The sequence below is a fragment of the Triticum dicoccoides genome, chromosome 7A, assembly GCF_002162155.2.
Source record: "Triticum dicoccoides isolate Atlit2015 ecotype Zavitan chromosome 7A, WEW_v2.0, whole genome shotgun sequence".
NCBI classification, from domain to species: Eukaryota; Viridiplantae; Streptophyta; class Magnoliopsida; order Poales; family Poaceae; genus Triticum; species Triticum dicoccoides.
This window is the reverse complement of record NC_041392.1, coordinates 397,600,431-397,622,170: the sequence shown is the minus strand read 5'-3', so window position 1 is coordinate 397,622,170 and position 21,740 is coordinate 397,600,431.

Genomic DNA, 21,740 nt, shown 5'->3' with positions numbered 1-21,740 from the left:
CCTCTTTCAAGCACTGGTGGCCCTGTGACTGCCCACCGACACCATGAAGAATTTCCACCTGGAGGTCGCGCTCGCCGCGAGGCGCCTCGCCATGCAAAATTCGTCGACCTACACATCCACGTGTACGAGCGAATCGTGTACATAGGTATCTACAAGGCCAGTGAGGACGCTATGATGTTGGCCTTCTTCAACTGGCTGGAAGCCTTGGATGCCTTTGCTGAGAAGAACCTTGGCCTTGCCACAAAAGCCTCCACTCCTTAGCCGCCGGTCAGTGGCCTGGCGCACTGAGTTGAGGAGGAGGGGGTCATACGTTGATGGATGCATCTTTCTTCTTGCCTCCTGTAACCACCACTGCGATCGCGTCATCGTGGCCTTAATTCTTAGTGTGCTATTGCATTCTCGTTCCAGTAAATACTGAAAGTGCAACTATCCCTAGGTGGTTTTGGTAATTCATAACAACATATAGCTCATTGAGCTAATACTATTCCAAGATAATTATTTCAGGAAAGCTCAATGATTGGCATGGCATGGATGTGAAAGTGGAACCCTCAAAATGCTAAGGACAATGGATTGGCTCAAGCTCAAAAGCTCAAGACTCTTCATTTTATATTTTAGTTATCCAAGATCACATTGAGTCCATAGGAAAAGCCAATACTATTAAGGAGGGATGAGGTGTTGCTTAATGAGCCTCTTGCTTCATGTGCTTAGTGATATGCTCCAAAAACCCTCAACTACTTTCCCATATCCACATATGACCTAAACTCTAAGCCAAACTCGGTCCTACCGATTCTTCCTATCCGGCGCCACCGAGTTTCACTTGTCATTAGCCACTGCCAGACCCTAGCAATTCGGTTCTACCGATAAGGATCTCGGTCCCACCGAGATGGGGTTGCAAACTCTCTGTTTCCCTTTCGTAACTTTTTGGTCCCACCAAAAGAGCGAATCGGTCCCACGGAGATTGCAATGTAAACTCAGTGTTTCCCCTTTGTAACTTTTCGGTCTCACCGAGTTCCACTCGGTCTCACCGAAAGAGCAAATCGGTCCCACCGAGTTTGCCTGACAAACTCTCTGGTTAGCTAATTACCAAATTCGGTCTCACCGAGTTTGTGTAATCGGTCTCACCGAGATTACGTTATGCCCAAACCCTAACCGAATCGGTCCTACCGAGTTGCATGTTAGTCCCACCGAAATTCCTAACGGTCACTAGGTTTACTATTTCGGTCAGACCGAGTTTTCTGATTCGGTCCCACCGAGATTGGTAAATTGTGTGTAACGGTTGGATTTTGTGTGGAGGCTATATATACCCCTCCACCTCTTTCTCATTAAGTGAGAGAGCCATCAGAACACACACACCATTCCAACTCATATGTTCTGAGAGAGAACCACCTACTCATGTGTTGAGACCAAGACATTCCATTCCTACCATATGAATCTTGATCTCTAGCCTTCCCAAGTTGCTTTCCACTCAAATCTTCTTTCCACCAAATCCAAATCCTATGAGAGAGAGTTGAGTGTTGGGGAGACTATCATTTGAAGCACAAGAGCAAGGAGTTCATTACCTACACACCATTTGTTACTTCTTGGAGAGTGGTGTCTCCTAGATTGGCTAGGTGTCACTTGGGAGCCTCCGACAAGATTGTGGAGTTGAACCAAGGAGTTTGTAAGGGCAAGGAGATCGGCTACTTCGTGAAGATCTACCGCTAGTGAGGCAAGTCCTTCGTGGGCGATGGCCATGGTGGGATAGACAAGGTTGCTTCTTCGTGGACCCTTTGTGGGTGGTTGCTTCTTCGTGGACCCTTCGTGGGTGGAGCCCTTCGTGGACTGGCGCAACCATTGCCCTTGGGTGGAGCCCTGTGTGGACTCGCGCAACCGTTACCCTTCGTGGGTTGAAGTCTCCATCAACGTGGATGTAGGATAGCACCACCTATCCGAACCACGGGAAAAACATCCATGTCTCCAATAGCGTTTGACTTCTCCAAACCCTTCCCTTTATACTCTTGCAAGTTGCATGCTTTACTTTCCGCTGCCCGTAAACTCTTTGCATGTTTGCTTGAATTGTGTGATGATTGCTTGACTTGTCCTAAAATAGCTAAAATCTGCCAAGAACTAAAATTGGGAAAAGGTTAAGTTTTTAATTGGTCAAGTAGTCTAATCACCCCCCCTCTAGACATACTTCGATCCTACAAGTGGTATCAGAGCCTTGGTCTCCATTTGCTTGATCTCCATAGCTTTTGGTGGTCATAGCCTTGGTTTCACAACCTAGGAGAGTATGGCGTCTAGCGAGGGAAATTATCACCGAAGAGGTCCTTACTTTGATGGTACTAATTTTGCTAGTTGGAAGCATAAAATGAAAATGCATATTCTTGGACATAACCCTGCTGTTTGGGCTATTGTGTGTGTTGGTTTGCAAGGTGACTTCTTTGATGAGAGAGAACCAAACCGTGAAGCTACCGCGGATGAGTTGAAGATGTTGCAATACAATGCTCAAGCTTGTGATATTCTCTTCAACGGATTATGCCCAGAAGAATTCAACAAAATCAGCCGCCTTGAGAATGCAAAGGAAATTTGGGACACTTTGATTGATATGCACGAAGGTACCGACTCCGTCAAGGAAACCAAGTTGGATGTGCTTCAAAGCCAACATGACAAGTTCAAGATGAAGGATGGTGAAGGTGTCGCTGAAATGTACTCTAGGCTTGCTCTCATCACAAATGAGATTGCCGGCTTAGGAAGTGAAGAGATGACCGATAGATCCATCATCAAGAAGATCCTAAGAGCCTTGGATGGAAAATATGATACCATGTGCACATTGATCCAAATGATGCCAAATTACAAAGATCTCAAGCCAACGGAAGTGATTGGAAGAATTGTTGCTCATGAGATGTCACTTAAGGATAAAGAGGAACTTCACAACAAGTCAAGTGGTGCCTATAAAGCCTCATGTGAAGCCCCTACATCATCAAGTGAGAAACAAGACTTCAATGAAGAATTGAGCTTAATGGTGAAGAACTTCAACAAGTTCTACAAGAGTAGAAGCAAAGATAGAAGCTCCAAGTCAAGGTCCTACAATGACAAAAGATCTTCTAGTCGAGAGAGAAACTGTTACAATTGTGGAATACCCAGACACTATTCCAACGAGTGTACGGCTCCCTACAAGAAAAGAGAAGATTCTCCAAAAAGAAGAAGCAAAGGATCACCACTAAGAGAGAGAAGGAGTAGAGATGATCGTTATGAATGAAGATACTCACGGAGAAGCAAGGATTCAGAAAGGAAGGAAAAATAATCAAGGAGCTACACAAGACGAAGACATCAAGCTCATGTTGGTGAATGGGTATCCGGCTCCGACTCCGACAGCCACTCCGAGAGAAGTTATCACTCCGACTCCGAAGATACTCAAGATGAAGGTGTTGCCGGTCTAGCACTTGTGTCAACCAACTCCTACGACATATTTGACTCACCAAATGAAGGAATTGGAAGATGCTTCATGGCCAAAGGTCCTAAGGTAACACACCCCGAGTATGTTGATTTCGATAGTGATGAAGATGACTTGTTAGGTGATGATTTGCTTGGTGACAACTCTAGTGATGAATACTATGATGAAAGACCAATTAATCATGCTAATCAAGATAAAACGAATGACAATGATAAGGAGAAGATTGAGGCTCTAACTAAAGAACTAAAAACTCTTAAGTTAGCTCATGACACTATCTTCGAAGATCATCGAGAACTTTTAAGAGCTCATGAGAAGCTACGCTTTGAAAAACTCAATCTTGAGCAAGAGCATGAGTTCTTAAAGGCAATCAATGATGATCTCCGCAAGAAAAGTTCTTCTTACATTGCCAAGCATTTACTCTTATCCACTTACATGCCTCAAGTCAAATCTAACAAGAAAGATTCTTCCGCTAGTAGTAACAATGATCATGCTAAATCCAATATTGTTGCTTCTAGTAGTTCTCTTGATTCCACTAATGATTCTCTTAGCCAAGTTACACTTGAGCACGAAAATAGCTTATTGAAGGGAATTATAGAGAAATGAGTGTACAAAAGCCTTGCCGGGAGTAAGCAATTCGAGGAAATTGTGCGCAAGCAAGGAATGCACCGGAAGAATCAAGGTATTGGTTTTGAACGAAAGTTCAATGCCAATGGAGTTGAATGGGAAGAAGATCAATACCCCAAGACAAAGTTTGTCCCTCAACAAGAGAAGTTTTTCAAGGGGACACAAGCTCAAGATGATCTTCCACCACAAGACTACGAGCAAAAAGGCAAGAACAAGCTTCAAGAGGAAATTGATGCATTTGAAGAAGCTCCTAAGACCTTAGTCAAGTGGATTCCCAAGACTACTTCAAGCTCCACTTCATCAAGTACGACTACAACTCCAAGGATTCCCATCAAGATGATGTGGATCCAAAAGAAGAAGAACTAGAAAGTTCTTGAGGGTGACTCCGCCAACATACTTCACTCTTATCATTTTGGCAAGAACAAGTGCAATCAACTTCCACATCTTGCACTAGTTCAAGGACTCACAAACCCTCTTGTTGGTAAGACAAGGGACAAGGTAACCTAAAAGTTTTCATGGACATCATCTTTTGTGTACATCACTCTATGTCTATGGATATCCTTGTTTGTTCCTTGTGGGACTAACCCATGTAGGTATTGAAAGTGCAATTCACTCAAATGGATAGCTCCAAGAGATCTACATCAACATTGAGCATCCACATCTTCAATGTCTACATGAAGTCATCATCGACAAAACCCAAGGTTAGTCCATCCCTCTTAGGGGGGATATCACATCTAGGGGGAGCTTTACTCTAAGACTGAGCTAAAGCAACTCTAAAGATGTGAACAAAACAATGCTTTATGTAAAAGTGGTAACCCCACTTGAGCTTAAACGATGAGTATGACCTACGATCAAGTGTTCTCACTTGACTCCTAAGTCAACATACTCATATATAGATGACCCAGTCATCGCAAATTGCTTGATAGATTCTAGAATTGGTTGTGCATGCTTTGCCACATATTCCATTTGCTATCTTATTGTGTGAGCATGCTGATTGCATATTTTACTCATTCGAGGACATCCACTTGTTGCTTTGATTGTTCGGCTTTATCTTCTTTTGCCAAGTGGATGGACAAGAATGCCTAAGAACCTCCTCTAGCTATCTATACTTTTCTCGTCTCAAACTCTATTCATGCTGCATCACAAAATTTGATCAAGTCAGATTCGAACCACTCTGTGTGAGGAGCGCTCGGAGTCCCCGATTCGTCATAGACTTAAACTTCCAAAACCTCTTTATGATTCTCGGTCTGACCGATACTCCACTTTCGGTCCTACCGAGATCATTAAGTTGATCTAAGTTTTCAATCTCGGTGCAACCGATTTGAACCTTTCGGTCTCACCGAGTTTCAGTAACTGCACACAGTTATGAATCTCGGTGCCACCGAGTTGTTCAACTCGGTCACACCGACAGGGTCGGGCTATATATATAGTCACGGGCAAAATTTGGAAATTTCTCCGAACCCCTTCGCCCGCGCGATAGCCTGCTCTGCCCTTGAGGTCTCCGGATCGTCTTCTCGCCGCCAGCAGCCTCCAGTCGCTGGTCTCCGTCGCCGTCAACGGGATTTCTGCCCAGCCGTTGCCGCCGTAGCAAGTCCACGCCGAACTAGGGTATGGACTTGATCTTTGTGCTATTCCTCAATCTGATTCCTAGCACATTGTGATCATATTGTTTCTGGCCACGTTTGATAAACTTCTATCCAGTCAAAACGCTCATAGATTAGGTTTGATTCGAAAATTCTAGGTTTAGGTTTCCGCCAAAACCATCTCGGACCCACCGAGTTGAAAAACTCGGTCCCACCGATTTGGCTTATGCCATTGCACAAGTAAAACTCGGTCTGACCGAGAATTACCATCGGTGTGACCGATTTTTGAACTCAGTGAAACCCTAGCAGTCTCGGTGCCACCGAACTGTGACTCGGTCCTACCGAGTTCACTAGTTTAGGTTCCAAAACTGCTTCGGTATCACCGAGTTTGAAAATCGGTAGATCCGAGATGATTTCAGTGGGAAACTAAAACTAAGTTTTTGGATCATTCTTTTTGCAAAAATCTTTGCATTTTGTGATGCTCATCCACTCTATCTCTTCTATAATCTATTCACAGGGTCAGCAGTCAGTTTGCAACATGTCAGACCAGAGTGACAGCCAAAACTTGTCAGAGCAACAAGTGTAGTTGAGTGAGGGCACTAGCCCCTCAAGTTCCTCAGATGAAGGCAGCAGGAGCACTCCTAGCAATTTGCCAAAAGCTGCCAGGAGACAAAGGAAGAAGAAAACCTCAGATTCTGAAGATGAGGACTATATGGCAGAGGAAGAGGCCACCTCCAAGAGAGTTGAGCCAGCTCAAGGCTCAAAGCCAGGCCTAAAAATCAAGAGGCCAGCAGGCAGGCAACCCATGTCAAAGGCTAGCAACCCATGTCAAAGGCTAGAGCCTCAACTGAGAAGCCTGCTCCCATTGAGCCCGTTGCAGCTGAGGGCAAGAAGAGGAAAGAAAGAGTGAAGAAGACTGTAGCCAGAGTGCTTGGGAAAGCCTCCATCATGGTAGAAGAGGAGGAGGAAGAAGAGGCAGCTGCACCAGCGCCCAAGGCAGCCAAACTTATGGGAGATGCCATAAGGTCAGGGGGAGCTGCATCCAAGCCCAAGGAAGCACCTAAGGCTGCATCTAAGCCTAAGAGTGCACCAAAGAGGAACACACGGAGCATTCCTGCAGCTGAGAAGAACAAGGCCCCAGTGCCTGAGACTGTTGCTGAGGATGAGGAAGAGAGTGTCCTTCGGAAGCTCAAGCCGAAGATCCCAGACCGCAACGATGCTCATCCTGTGGCTGAGGATATGAAGCTCAGGAGATACTCAGGGCTCAGGAAGTGGAGAGAAGCAGATCCATATGCTTCTAGGAGAAGGACGACAGTGGACTACAGATTTCATACCAAGGAGCAGCAAGATTTCTATGAGATAGTGCTACTTGACAAGAAGCCAATCGTATGTGACATGAGATGGGTCGACTGGACCTATATCAAGGACAATGAAGAGTACTATCCAGGAGTTTAGGACAGCTTCAAGGCGTGTGGAGTAGAGGACTTTGTTGGGCAGAAGCTCACAAAGTGGAATGAGGAATTGATCATGCAATTCTACTCCACAGCACACTTTTATCCGGATGGCAGGATCACATGGATGTCAGAAGGTACAAGGTACAACTCTACTGTTGAGGAATGGGCGAAGCTAATCAATGCCCCAGAGGAGCAAGCAGATGACTTGGACATTTATGCCAAGAAAAAGATGGACCACAACTCCATGTCCAACATGTACAAGGAGATTCCGAATGAAGCACTTGACACGTTCAAGTTTGGCTCAGTGCATTATCTGCTCTCAGGATTGCCTACGATCAACTGGATCCTTAGGCACACCCTTCTGCCCAAGTCTGGAGATCACAAGATGATCAGAGGTCACGCAATCAATTTGCTTCATGTTTTTGACGTGCCTCAAAAATTCAAAGTTATGAGCCTCATAGTGGAAACGATCAAAAGGACTGCGGCAGATCAGAAGAGGAGCTGTGGATATGCCCCTCAGATTCAGGAGCTCATCAACTCCAAGATGGGCACGAGCGTATATTTGTTGGATAAGGAACACCTGCCCATCCGTCCAGATTTCGAGAACAATGAAGTTGTGATGACAGAGAATGAACCATCATCTGCCCATGCACAAGCTCAAAAGGAGAAGGCGAAGAAGGAGAAAGCTGCCAGGATGCCTACTCAAGCGGAGGCATCTGATTACTTCCTGAAAACCAAACAAGAGCAGCTCAGTTACTTGATTGCGTCCACCCTGCGGATTGAGCAGAGTATAGCCACCCTGACTCAGAACCAGGCGAGCTTAGAGAGGATCATGGAACAAAGATTCTATGACTTGGACATCAAGGTGACAGAGATACAGACTGCCGTGGAGCAGCTCCAGGACGACATGAATGAGAGGAGAGGCAGGACCACGACTCATGCTTTTGCGAGGGTGCCACGAGGTCCGAGGTCGTCTGCACTGCCAGTTGCTGACACCAGAGCTACAACGTCTGCACCAGCCACAACCTCTGTTGCACCAGCTCCAGCATCCACTTCAGCCTCGACTCCGACCACGTCTACCGAAGGCTTTGTCCTTGGAGTGCTCCGGACTCCACCACCACCTGAAGATCAAGCCTGAGCGTCGATCTAGTGCTATGCATTTTCTAGGAACTTTTTGGTAACTTGTTGCCAAAGGGGGAGAAGATGAATAGATCATAGGCTTCAAGAGAGAGAGTGTTGCTTTTCTCTCTTGCTTTATATGTGTTTGATCATAAGCTACACTTAATGTTCGCTTAATGCTTGCTTAAATATTACCATTCTATCTATCGTTTGTGATCATTCACTATTCTTGGTGATGAGTGCATGCATTTCAATCTCATCATTTTGAGCGCTCCACCAAGATGTATGTGACATGGAAGAGTAACCCATGACTCTAACTCTTTGTGCATTTGCAGTCCAAAGCAAATTTTAAATATGCACAAATTTAGGGGGAGCTCTTACTTATCACATACTTCTCAAAGCGACAATATATTTCATGCTTATTATCTTTTGTCGAAGCTTTGATCTATATGTTGTCATCAATTACCAAAAAGGGGGAGATTGAAAGTGCAACTATCCCTAGGTGGTTTTGGTAATTCATAACAACATGTAGCTCATTGAGCTAATACTATTCCAAGATAATTATTTCAGGAAAGCTCAATGATTGGCATGGCATGGATGTGAAAGTGGAACCCTCAAAATGCTAAGGACAATGGATTGGCTCAAGCTCAAAAGCTCAAGACTCTTCATTTTATATTTTAGTGATCCAAGATCACATTGAGTCCATAGGAAAAGCCAATACTATTAAGGAGGGATGAGGTGTTGCTTAATGAGCCTCTTGCTTCATGTGCTTAGTGATATGCTCCAAAAACCCTCAACTACTTTCCCATATCCACATATGACCTAAACTCTAAGCCAAACTCGGTCCTACCGATTCTTCCTATCCGGCGCCACCGAGTTTCACTTGTCATTAGCCACTGCCAAACCCTAGCAATTCAGTTCTACCGATAAGGATCTCGGTCCCACCGAGATGGGGTTGCAAACTCTTTGTTTCCCTTTCGTAACTTTTCGGTCCCACCGAAAGAGCGAATCGGTCCCACCGAGATTGCAATGTAAACTCAGTGTTTCCCCTTTGTAACTTTTCGGTCTCACCGAGTTCCACTCGGTCTCACTGAAAGAGCAAATCGGTCCCATCGAGTTTGCTTGACCAACTCTCTGGTTAGCTAATTACCAAATTCGGTCTCACCGAGTTTGTGTAATCGGTCTCACCGAGATTACGTTATGCCCAAACCCTAACCGAATCGGTCCTACCGAGTTGCATGTCAGTCCCACTGAAATTCCTAACGGTCACTAGGTTTACTATTTCGGTCAGACCGAGTTTTCTGATTCGGTCCCACCGAGATTGGTAAATTGTGTGTAATGGTTGGATTTTGTGTGGAGGCTATATATACCCCTCCACCTCTTTCTCATTAAGTGAGAGAGCCATCAGAACACACACACCATTCCAACTCATATGTTCTGAGAGAGAACCACCTACTCATGTGTTGAGACCAAGACATTCCATTCCTACCATATGAATCTTGATCTCTAGCCTTCCCAAGTTGCTTTCCACTCAAATCTTCTTTCCACCAAATCCAAATCCTATGAGAGAGAGTTGAGTGTTGGGGAGACTATCATTTGAAGCACAAGAGCAAGGAGTTCATTACCTACACACCATTTGTTACTTCTTGGAGAGTGGTGTCTCCTAGATTGGCTAGGTGTCACTTGGGAGCCTCTGACAAGATTGTGGAGTTGAACCAAGGAGTTTGTAAGGGCAAGGAGATCGCCTACTTCGTGAAGATCTACTGCTAGTGAGGCAAGTCCTTCGTGGGCGATGGCCATGGTGGGATAGACAAGGTTGCTTCTTCGTGGACCCTCTGTGGGTGGTTGCTTCTTCGTGGACCCTTCGTGGGTGGAGCCCTTCATGGACTCGCGCAACCGTTGCCCTTGGGTGGAGCCCTGTGTGGACTCGCGCAACCGTTACCCTTCGTGGGTTGAAGTCTCCATCAACGTGGATGTAGGATAGCACCACCTATCCGAACCACGGGAAAAACATCCGTGTCTCCAATAGCGTTTGACTTCTCCAAACCCTTCCCTTTATACTCTTGCAAGTTGCATGCTTTACTTTCCGCTGCCCATGAACTCTTTGCATGCTTGCTTGAATTGTGTGATGATTGCTTGACTTGTCCTAAAATAGCTAAAATCTGCCAAGAACTAAAATTGGGAAAAGGTTAAGTTTTTAATTGGTCAAGTAGTCTAATCACCCCCCCTCTAGACATACTTCGATCCTACAAATACATACATGTGTGATCCCTTTACTTAATTATATGCATCACTGTAACTAGTACTCCATCCATCAATTTATAATTTGTGCAGCCAGTGTTTGGGGCCGGCACATGATCACGCACGTTTGTGTGCATGCGGTTGCGCCGGGCGTTTGGCTGCACCCGCTGCACCCACCAGTGCCCGTGCGTTTGTTTGCACCCGCCGCGCCCGTGCCCGTGCGCGCGCCCCCCTCAGCGGAATGGGACGCTGCCCTCGACTGCTACCTCTCAGAACATTTTGTGCTGCCTTGAAGACTTCAACAACGGCGTCCCAGAGGATGACAACACAATGACGGCGCGGCACGCCGCCTCCGCCGTCGCTGGAAATAGTTTTTTTGGGGTTTAATACTGTATCTCGAATTCTCGATCATATGAATATAAATTTGCAGTGTGACTGAATGAAAGATATGGTTTGAATGAACTTGCGTTTTCTCTCTCTTAATGTACAGACTTATCAAGCGATTTTCTTTTGAAAATAACGTCAATGGTTTTTAAATATAAAACACTCATCACAAACGTTTTAGTTAGAACACCCGTATGCAAACCGATAGCTTTCCCAGGAAGCCAAGGGAAAATGTGCTGAGCAGGATTTGTGCAGCTCCTGATCGCAAACGTTTTAGATAGAACACACGTATGCAAAGTGAGAGCTATGGTCTTCCCCCTTAAGTCATGGGAAAATTCGCAGTGCAGGATTTGTGCATCCCTTCAACGCAAATGGTTGTTTTGGATGACCCGTGTGCAACCACATAGAAACAATTGGGTAAGATTTGCATCTGTCACATTGGTTATGTTGCCATTTGTCAAACTGGAAAGATTAGCATTTGTTTATCTAGGAACATTGCCATTTGTCAACCTTGTAACACTGCGATTTGTCAAAAATATGTAGCTAAAGAGCACTAGCACTATCTAATTTTTGCAACTAAAATCACTAGCACTGTTCACATGGACACCACTAGCAGGCGTGAGTTGATGGACACATATGCAAATGTACCACTGATTACATACAACAAGTCATCAACCCACAACGACAACGAGGATGCATGTTGGATTATAGATCATTTCGAACAAAACATTCTAGTAAAGTAAAGTTTTTCTCACACAACAAATAAGAAAGCGATGACTGAACTTCATCTCAACCACTCATAGGCGTTGGAAACGCTTGCTTTGAACCAGAAGTGATTCTCTGGGAAGGGCCAGCTATTGACAAACTCGAGACCAATGCAGGACTGATCATCCAGGCTGAAGCGGCCTATTACAATACCCATATTGTGATAGCCACAGTAGGGAAGCATAGCAATGTCCGAGGTATAGATACAGTCGCTTCTCATAAATGGTAGTAACGTTGTGTCAATAGCAGCTGGATCGCCTTTCACCATCATTGGATAGTTTTGTCCAAGGAAGAGCGAGTTTTCTCCAAGACTATCAATACTGAACCAGGGAGAAGGTGTTGGCGCTAGCACACTAGTATCCATCCCGAATACTCTGCAATGGATGTTGGAATAGGTTCAGAGAGTGCGACCATGCGAGACAACACCTGCTTCCTTAGTAACATCAATAGTGCCCTGTATACAAAAAAGAAGAGGTGATCCATCGGAATAAGTTTCCAGGCGCCACTGAGTATATGGGTCCTGCTCGTCCTCATGCTCGTGATCATCACCATCGTCATCTCCCGCTTGGTTATAATTTTTTTCAAGTATAGGTGGTGGAATGTTCACTAGACCTTGGAAACACAAGAAGGTTAATTAGTAAAGGGAAACTAGCTAGCTAACCCGCATGCATGTGGATGAAACAATTATAATTACGCTGGAAGAAAAACATACCGAAACCATAAGGATTCCATGCAAAAACAGTGCCACGAGTGGTGGCAGCAAATACAAGACCCTCGTATTGAATTGCATCACAATACTCATCCCTGTACAAAAATTGATTTTTGAGCAATATCCATCGAGTTGTGGAAGCAAGGACGACAACAAGCTTGTCGAAGATAGCAACAACTTCATAGTTCATGTAATCCGAAGAGCGGTTGGGAACTTGACAAATTGCTATCTTTCATAGACGACAATCACCATGATCGTATTTGAATGTACATAGAATACCGGTGTGCTCAACTTCCGGGCAGTCTGAGATTTTTGGAAGTGGAACCCGGTGACGAGTGTACACATTCACAAGTTCTCACTTGCAGTTGTACCCAGTATAAACAACCCAGTCTCCATTTGCACCTTCCCAAGCCTTAGGTTCAAGCGATGGCATCTTGACATCACACGTATCATTATCAAGTGGCATCAACTGGCAAAAGGTGAGGCTTCCTTCATCCCCGCGCCAGTGATCAGGGTCACGTCGAAGAAGATAGGGGAGATCAAACCGCTCCTGGACCCTTGGGTTGCTTGTAATGATGTTATTAGTTGAGTCGAGACTGGTCTTGAACGAACCTGCCATGCTAGCCAAGGTGATGATGTCACATCGATCAATGATCTCCTCCACCACGCCATCTTTCAGATCGGGGCAAGAATAACGGGGTCGTTTCCAGCCTGTTCCCTCCATGGAGAAGACGATCTAAAAATGGCAGAAAGGAAAGGGTGAAGGCAAATGGAGGGAGGAAGAGCGTGTGGTAGGAGTTCCAAATCGAGAGGGAAAGGTGAAGAGGCGGTGGACGGTTGCCATGGTACAAGAAGAGGCCATGGGGAGCAAACGGTTGCCACAGAGGTCACACACTGACGATAAGGCCGAGTGAACCGCATGCCGTATATCACACACACCTTGATCTGGCTGACCATTTCTTTTGTGTTGCCTAATCACAAACAGTTCATCCGAGTGAACCGTATGTTGTATATCGCACACGCCTTTAGCTGGCTGCCCGTTTCTTTTGTGTTGCCTCATCGCAAACATTTAATTGAACTGAACCGTATGCCCTGCATCGCACATGCAACTAAAATCTAAACCGTGTTTGATGCATCCGTCATCGCAAACATTTTGCACCTTTTTTGATGGTTTTTTACACCACCGTTTGCGAATATTGCATCACACACAGTTTCGTCGAAGGGTCTCTGATCGTAGTGTCGCATTAGTAGCATCCTGCAGTAGTGATAGCAAAGTCATAGCAACATCAATCTCAAAACATAGTGGATACTAGGGATCAAGCCCTAACAAAACTAACTCAATTACACGATGAATCTCATCCAACCTACCACTAACCAATGAGCATACAAAGGAATTGCTCATTCCCGGCTGTGAGCATCATGAATTTGGTGATGGTGGATGGTTGATGATGGCGAAGACGGAAGATCCCCCTCTCCGGGGCCCCGAACGGGCCCCAGATTTGGCCTCCCGATGAAGAACAGGAGGTGGTGGCGGCTCTATATCGTAAAACACGATGAAACTTCCTCTCCTATTTTTCTCCAAAAATAGGAATTTAAAGAGTTGGAGTTAGGGTTAGCGGAGCCTCATGGGGCCCACTACCCACCAGGGCGCGCCATGCCTAGTGGGAAGCTACCCCCCTCCAGTGGGTCTTGGTTCTAGTATTTTTTATTTATTCCCAAATAATTCTCCAAAAAGTTTCATCAATTCTGAGAACTTTTATTTCTGCATTAAAACAAGACCACGGTGGTTCTGCTTGAAATAACGTCAGTCCGGGTTAGTTTCATTCAAATCATGGAAATTAGAGTCCAAAACAAGAGCAAAAGCGTTAGGAAAAGTATATACGATGGAGATGTATCACCCCACCTCCAGCCGCTCCGCTGCCGGCAGAAGGCCACATGGGGAACACGATGCTCGAGTTTGTCATGGAGCTACGTGACCCACCGTGAAGCCGGCTATGGCTCCCTCGTCCCTTCGCCAGGATCATGGAGGCCGACTAGCCGCTCGGGTTGTGGCTGACGATGCCGTGTATCTAGGGTAGGGCAATAGACCTGATCTAAGCATCCCTCCCAAGGACACTGCCCTACATTCAAAGACAATCAAAGGACAACAAGTTCAAACCGACTGGAATCAGCAGAGTGCATGCCGACCAACATCTCCACTCGGATATTCCAATTCCATTCGACCAACATACCATCACTCGACTGTACAAGAAACCACTCGGAGTATAGAAGGCCTAAAGTCACTCTGGGCAGCAATAGTCAGGCATTCACTCCGTAGTATTAATGATTGGTTATATGACTTTATGGCTGGCGTTACCAGTAACGCCCTGTCTTAACGTACATTGAACCCTGTGTAACATGGGATGGCGGGGGTCCTGGCGCACTCTATATAAGCCGCCCCCTCCTATGGCACAAGGGTTCACACCCCCTGTAACTTCACGCATAATCCAAACGATCGAGCCTACGGGCACCGAGACATAGGGTTGTTACTTCCACTGCGAAGGGCCTGACCTCATACATCTTGCGTGCACAATCTCACCGTAGTTAGGATCTTGCCTCTACATTCCTACCCCCTACTTTACTGTCAGACTTAGAACCACGATAGTTGGCGCCCACCGTGGGGCAGGTGTCTTAGAGACTTTCCGATGAGGTTGCGATTTCTCTGAGTCCTTTCATCATGGTTTCCGGCGGAGGTTTGGCTGAGGGCCGTGAGATCCGTCTTGGTGCACCCGTCTTCATCGCCGATGACTCCGCTTGGCTTCAGGAAGCTCCTCTCGACGTCGAGGTGCTCCCCGTCCGCGGGGCGACGCACTTTTGCGTGTGCGTTCGCGACGTCCTTCTGCGGCAGCCATCGACTCAGTATCGGTCGGCCCCCGCGGCATCTTTGCTCCCCGCTATTCGCCATCACAAGGGATCCAGTCGGTCACGGCTACAACGGTGGGTGAAGCATGCGGTGTCGCGTCAGTCGGCCACCCCTCAAGTCATGGAAATCGAGCCCGACGAATCTCTCTACGGCCTGTTCGATTGGCTCCGTCGAGACCCTGCCCGAGTGCGATAGTAGCGACCCCACGGCGGAGGTCCTGATGGTTGACACGCCTCGTAGTCCGCCTGGCATGCATCGCAACGGCGGCGGCGATCCGTCGCGCATTCATGAAGAGTACCACCCCGAAACTCTCTCTTCTCAGAAGAGGGAGGAACTTCACCGCCGCAATGTCGAGGCCCTCCACACGCCCATTGTCGGCGAGTCCTCTAAGACTTGATCCTTGGAGGCGGCGCGATTGGCCACTTTGGCTGAGCGCACCCGACTGGAGAACCTTCAGTGTGCACTCGACGACCGTGCTCGCTGACAGATCCCCGAGTCCAGTCGACGGCAGCGGTAGCTATTTCCACCTGAACCACAGGTATACTGCACTTCGATTCAGAATCTTACCGCTGCGGCCTATATAGCATAATCTATTCATCCGTCCCAGTCAGAAGCTGGTAGAGGTTTGATGCAGATCAGAGCGCCGCTCCGAGCAGCAGGAGAGCAGAATACTGAAGTGTCTCAGTCGCGTAACAAAACCCATAGCAGATCTGTAGTTGCTGACACCGTTCAGTCGGCTCACAGCCCAAGATAGCCTCCGTGACGCGAAGGACGAGGGCATCGCCAAGGGTAGTACTTGGGTCGGAACCATGAGCAGCACGATCATCGGCTCGACCATGATGACCGCCGTCGAGTGCCTACGCCCCCTCCAAGGGGCGAATCATACGTGCCCCGGCATTATGACGATAGGTGGTCGTATAACGAAGAGCGGAGGAGGCCAGTCGACCCAAGAGAACCAGGATTTGATGCAAGGTCCATTTTGGTACAAGGTTTGGTGGACAGGAATCAAGCACATAGAGAAGGGCAAGACAGAGATCGCCCAACTGGAAGCAGAGTGCATGTTTCTGGTCCCGAATGTTTTAGCAGAGCCATCAGGGCTGCAGAGATCCCTCCCAACTTCAGGTTGGTGATTGGGGTCAGTAAGTTCACTGGTGAATCAAAGCCTGACACATGGATTGAGGACTACCGAGTGGCTGTGCAGATCGATGGAGGAAACGATGAAGTGGCCATGAAGCATCTTCCCCTGATGCTTGAAGGGTCGGCTAGAGTTTGGTTGAATTAGTTGACCCTGGGCAGTATTTTCAGCTGGGAGGAGTTGGCTCGAGTGTTCGTCAGAACGTTCAAGCGCATGTGTAAACGGACAGCAGGATTGGCAGAATTGCAACACTGTGTGCAAAAGCCGAATGAAACTTTGAGGGATTACATCCAGAGGTGGTCCACTTTGCATCACACAGTGGAGAATGTGTCTCAGCACCAAGCAGTTTGTGCCTTCAAGGAGGGCATTCGGTACCTGGAGCTCAACCTGAAATTCGGTCGGACAGGAGATATGTCTTTGACCCGAATGATGGAGATAGCCACTCGGTACGCAAACGGTGAAGAAGAAGACCGGCTCTGCAGTGGCAAGAGCAAACCAATCGGCCAGGACACTGGAGGAGGTAATTCCAATTGGAAGCAAAAGCACAAAGCCGAACCTGTGGGCCCTGGAGAGGTTGAAGTCACAACCCAAGGAAAAGCTAAAGGGCCCTGGACCCCCAAGAAGGTGAAGGATTCAGCCGGGAACGACGTGTTGGATTTTCGATGTCACATTCACATTAGGAAAGACGAAGAGGGTAATCTATTCTATCCCAAGCATACCACTCGACAGTGCCGAGTCCTTATACAACAGTTCCGAGAAAAGCAACCCAGTGAAAAAGAGAAGGAATCTGATAAGGATGAGGATAAAGAAGAGGTTGATGAAGGATTTCCCAATGTCAATTCAACTTTGGTGATTTTTGCTGACGTCGAAAGCAAAAGTCAACTGAAAGTCATCAACAAGGAAGTAAACATGGTCGCTCCAGTGACAATGACGTATCTGAAATGGTCAAAGACTCCTATCACATTTAACCAGTCAGACCACCCGCCGCACGTTGCCACCCCTGGGAGGCAAGCGTTGGTGGTCGATCCGGTCGTTGGGGGCACCCGATTGACCAAAGTCTTGATGGATGGTGGTAGCGGATTGAACATTTTGTATGCTGAGACCCTCCAAGGGATGGGCATCCCGATGTCCAAACTCAACGAGAGCAACATGTAGTTCCATGGAGTTATACCTGGAAAGAAAGCCGATTCACTCGGACAGATCACTCTTGATGTGGCTTTCGGTGATTCAAAGAATTACCATAAGGAAAATTTGACATTTGAAGTCATGGATTTTCACAATGCCTATCATGCTATCCTGGGTAGAACTATGTATGCCTGTTTCATGGCTCGACCGTGTTATGTGTATCTCAAACTCAAGATGCCTGGCCCTAGGGGCGTGATCATAGTCACTGGTAATCAGTAGCGAGTAGAAGAGTGCTTCCAGAAGGGCTCGACGATTGCCGATGAATAGATGGAAATAGTAGAAATGGAAGAATACAAGAAGACAGCAGATCCGAGTGATTTGTTGAGAGCTAAGAATCCTGCTTCAGAGTCTGCACTTAAGCCGTCTGGTGAAACAAAGTCAGTTCATATTCACCCAACGTATCCCCATGCTGCTCCGACTTATATATCAACAACACTCGACATCAAATAGGAAGAAGCACTCATCCAGTTCCTTTGTGAGAACTGGGACATCTTTGCATGGAAACCTTCGAACATGCCAGGTGTACCTAGAGAACTGGCTGAGCACCGTTTGCGAGTCGACCCAAAAGAAAGACCTGTCAAAGAACACCTCCGACGGTCCGCTGTGGAGAAAAGAAAGGCAATTGGCGAGGAAGTGGCTCGGATTTTGGCAGCTGAGTTCATCCGAGAGTTTTACCACTCCAAGTGGCTCGCCAATGTCATCATGGTTCCCGAGAAGGATGATTCACTCCATATGTGTATTGACTTCAAGCATATTAATCGGGCCTGCCCAAAAGATCACTTCTCTCTCCCTCGCATCGATCAAATAGTCGACTGGACTACGGGATGTGAGCGATTGTCCTTTCTGGATGCATACTCCGGTTATCATCAGATCCGACTGTATGGACCCGATGAAATAAAAACAGCTTTCATGACCCCATTCGGGTGCTTTTACTATGTTACCATGCCCTTTGGTCTCAAGAATGCTGGCGCCACATTCATGCGTATGATACAGAAGTGCCTTCTCACTCAAATCAGTTGGAATGTAGAAGCATACATGGATGACATCGTGGTTAAGTCGCGAAAAGGTTCCGACCCGCTGACTAACCTTGCTGAAACCTTTGCCAATCTGAGAAGATATGATATCAAGCTTAACCCGTCGAAATGTACATTTGGAGTTCCAGGTGGAAAGTTACTCGGTTTTCTTGTTTTCGAACGAGGTATCGATGCAAACCCAGAGAAAGTTGGTGCAATACTCCGAATGAAGCACCATGTGCGCATACACAACGTTCAGAAGCTTACTGGCTGTTTGGCCGCTTTGAGTCGGTTCATCTCCCGTCTCAGTGAAAAGGCATTACCTCTTTATCGATTGATGAAGAAATCTGATAAGTTCGAGTGGACTCCTGAAGCTGACGCATCGTTTGCAGAGCTCAAAACCCTACTTTCCACCCATCCGGTGCTTGCTGCTCCAATCAACAAAGAGCCTTTACTGCTTTATATTCCAGCCACTAGACAAGTTGTCAGTATAGTACTCACGGTCGAGCGGGAAGAAGAAGGTAAAGCCTATAAGGTTCAGCGCCCAGTGTATTATATTTCTGAAGTCTTAACTCCATCCAAGCAGAGATATCCGCATTATCAGAAGCTTGTCTATGGAATTTACTTGACTTCAAAGAATGTGGCACATTATTTCTCAGATCACTCCATCACAGTCGTCAGCGATGCTCCATTGTTAGAAATTCTGAACAACAGAGATGCAACTAGTCGAGTGGCAAAGTGGGCGATTGAACTCCTTCCGTTGGATATCAAGTTTGAGGCAAAGAAAGCAATCAAGTCCCAAGCAATAGCAGATTTCCTCGTCAACCAACCTATAATATGTATTTTCGAGGTTCCTATGCTATGGTATCCAGGTTCCCGTCAGGGAAGGGATAGGGTGCCGTGTCGAGTGGATTGAATAGCAGCAACCGACTCAAGTTCAGTCGGAACATTGGACTATGTTTTTTGATGGATCCAAGATGTTGATTGGTTCTGGCGTTGTGTTGTTCTAGTATCCCCGCGAGGTGACAAACTCAGTTATGTCCTTCAGATTCACTTTGATTCCTCTAACAATGAAGCTGAATATGAAGCACTCCTGTATGGGTTGCGAATGGCCATTTCACTCGGCGTCCGTCGCCTACTGGTCTACGACGACTCAAATTTAGTGGTTAATGAAGTGATGAAGGAGTGGGACGTCAGAAGCCCAGCTTTGACTGGCTATTGCAATGCAGTGAGAAAGTTAGAAAAGAAGTTTGAAGGACTAGAGCTTCACCACATTCCCCGACTGAAGAATCAGGCGGCAGATGACCTGGCAAAAATAGGGTCCAAGCGGGAGCCCATTCCCATCAATGTGTCTTTGGAGCATCTTCACACACCATCAGTCCAGGAGGATCCTTTCACAGAAGATCCCCCACAACCTAAGAGTTCTACTGATCCGACTGAAGTTGAAGTCCTAGCCATGGTCGACTTAGTCATGGAGGTTTTGGTCGTCATTCCTGACTGGACAATACCGTATATCGCATATATTCTCAGGAAAGAACTTCCAGAAGACGAAGATGAAGCACGACAGATTGTCTGTCGATCTAAAGCCTTCACTGTGAAAAGTGGTCGATTGTACTGGGAAAGTGTGACCGGAGTTGCCCAGCGATGCATTACCCCAGAAGAAGGTCGAATGATTCTCAATGATATCCACTCAGGGACCTGTGGTCACCATGCGTCCTCTCGGACAATTGTGGCCAAAGCATACCGAGCAGGTCTTTACTGGCCGTAAGCAAATGAAATGGCAAAGGAAATAGTAGACAAGTGTGAGGGTTGCCAGTTCTACTCTAACATGTCTCACAAGCCCGCTTCAGCCTTGAAGACCATTCCACTTATCTGGCCATTTGCCGTTTGGGGGTTGGATATGGTTGGACCCTTGAGGACTGGCAGAAGTGGATTCACCCACCTGCTTGTTGCAGTCGACAAATTCACTAAATGGATTGAAGCCAAGCCCATCAAGAACCTCGATTCGAGCACTGCCTTCAGCTTGATCAGGGGGTTAACATTCAGATATGGAGTCCCACACAGAATCATCACAAACAATGGTTCAAACTTTGATTCAGATGAGTTCAGAGCTTTCTGTGCTTCCCAAGGTACTCGGGTCGACTATGCTTCAGTCGCTCACCCACAGTCAAATGGACAAGCTGAAAGAGCAAATGGTTTGATCCTCCAAGGGTTGAAGCCCAGATTAATGCGCAACCTCAAGCATGCAGCTGGCGCCTGGGTAGATGAGTTACCGTCAGTACTATGGGTTCTGAGAACAACACCAAATCGGTCGAATGGTCGGACTCCCTTCTTCATGGTCTATGGAGCAGAAGCCGTACTGCCGACTGATTTACTCCACAACGCCCACGAGTAGAGATTTTCTCAGAAGCAGAAGCAGAAAATCCCGGCAAGATGCTATTGATCTTCTGGAAGAGGAAAGAGAGATGGCCCTGATTAGGTCGACCATCTATCAACAAGACCTTCATCGGTTCCACGCCAGAAAAGTAAGGGGTCGAGCATTTCTGGAAGGGGACCTGGTTCTCCGAGTGGATCAACAACGACCGCACAAGCTGGCTACCGCTTGGGAGGGTCCTTTCATCATCACCAAAGTGCTTCACAACAAAGCATACCACCTGCACGATGTGGAGCACAAGAAAGACGAGCCACACGCTTGGAACACGGAGCTTCTCTGCCATTTTAATACTTGAACATTCAAACTGTTGAGATGTAATAAGAAGTACCTTTCAGTTTGTTTATCAAAGACATGGTTTTATAGTATCCTAAATGATTGTCATCACTTATATGTGAGTACAAAATCACCCAGTGGGTGGCTTAGCCGTGAATCCAATTCGCCTAAGTTTCAAAAACAAAATCCTTCCGAGTGGAGAGCATTCCTCCCACTCGGGGGCTTAGCTGCAGTCCAGTACTCGCCTAAGTTTAAAAAATCCTACTAAGTGGAGAGCATTCCTCCCACTCGGGGGCTTAGCTGTAGCTCAGTACTCGCCTACGTTTAAAAAATCCTACCGAGTGGAGAGCATTCCTCCCACTCGGGGGCTTAGCTGCAGTCCAGTACTTGCCTAAGTTTAAAAAATTCTACCGAGTGGAGAGCATGCCTCCCACTCGGGGGGCTTAGCTGCAGTCCAGTACTCGCCTAAGTTTAAAAAATCCTACC